This window comes from Alligator sinensis, unplaced genomic scaffold (assembly GCF_000455745.1).
Source record: "Alligator sinensis unplaced genomic scaffold, ASM45574v1 scaffold406_2, whole genome shotgun sequence".
NCBI classification, from domain to species: domain Eukaryota; kingdom Metazoa; phylum Chordata; order Crocodylia; family Alligatoridae; genus Alligator; species Alligator sinensis.
Window position 1 is genome coordinate 893,677 of NW_005842543.1, and position 1,061 is coordinate 894,737.

The following is a 1,061-nucleotide window of genomic DNA, read 5'->3' on the forward strand; positions in this document are numbered from 1 at the left end:
TGAATTAATCTGCTCTTCAAATACGCATGGACTCCAGGATGTGGGACAGACCAGGAAAGCTGTGTTGGGAGGCAACAGAACAAACTGCATAGACATTTACGTGAGTCAACGTGCTGGCTGCCCCCCCACTCCTGCACCAGTTAAATTTCCAGAAGAGGGAACCAGCTGCAGGGGAAGCTGTACGATTATGTTTTTCCCTTAGTTTATCATCCGCTCTGGTTTTTATAACCCCTCGCTCCCTTCAGCTTGGTCTTGTTTGCAGCTATCTGCCAGTGTGCTGGGCACTAGGAGACACACAAAGGGGCTCTCTGGATACTTCTGCACTTGCCATTGTCAGCACTGATAAAGACAAAGCAAAATACCCAGTTGCAAAGCCAAACCAGCCACCTGTGTTCAGGCAGTTTATACTATACACCAGGGGTCAGCAAGTTTTGGGGCAGAGTGCCAAAAAGACCCACAACCTCAACACCAGGCGCAGATGGTGGGGGAGCCACAAGGGGCCCGATCCTTACGGTGGCGCTGCAGCCCTGGCCTCTTCCCTGCCGTCTGCCCCGAGATGCATGTGCCAAGCCAAACGCTTTCGCGTGCCACGCTCTGTACCTATGCCGGGGGGTCGCCTACCCCTGCTATACACTTCCAAAGCAAACGCGGAGCGGGGACTAACGTCAACATCCAAGATCCCGGAGCCCAATTTGGGTGGCTAAGTAGAAGCGGCCCGGTTTTCAGAGGTGCTGGCAAGGCAGCGCTCAGCTCTGAAATGCCCGGGCATCGGGATGCCAGCGCCAAAACTTGCCCATTACCCAGGTTAATGGCCACAAGTACAGCAGGGAGGGCCCTGGCCTGGTTTCGAGGATGGCTTGCGTGGGGAAGACCCTGTCTCAGGCTAGATGGGGTCCCCTGCAGCCCTAGGACTGAGGCTGGGTGCCCCTTCCGGCCAGGGGCTCTCCACTCTTTCTGCACGGACTCGAGCCCCCCCAAGCGTGCGGGCAAGCGCGGAGCGCCGTCCCGCGGCAAAGGGCCGGGCCGGGCGGGTTGGGGCGGCACCTGCGGCAGTAGTGGGC

The 1,061-nt window shown here is 58.1% G+C and overlaps 1 protein-coding gene across 3 annotated transcripts in view; it reads right to left on the reverse strand.

Annotated features, from left to right (window-relative positions):
* MEDAG (mesenteric estrogen dependent adipogenesis) overlaps positions 1-1,061 on the reverse strand; it is a 24,922-nt gene that overhangs the window by 16,988 nt on the left and 6,873 nt on the right. The gene's annotated exons all lie outside the window — the stretch shown is intronic.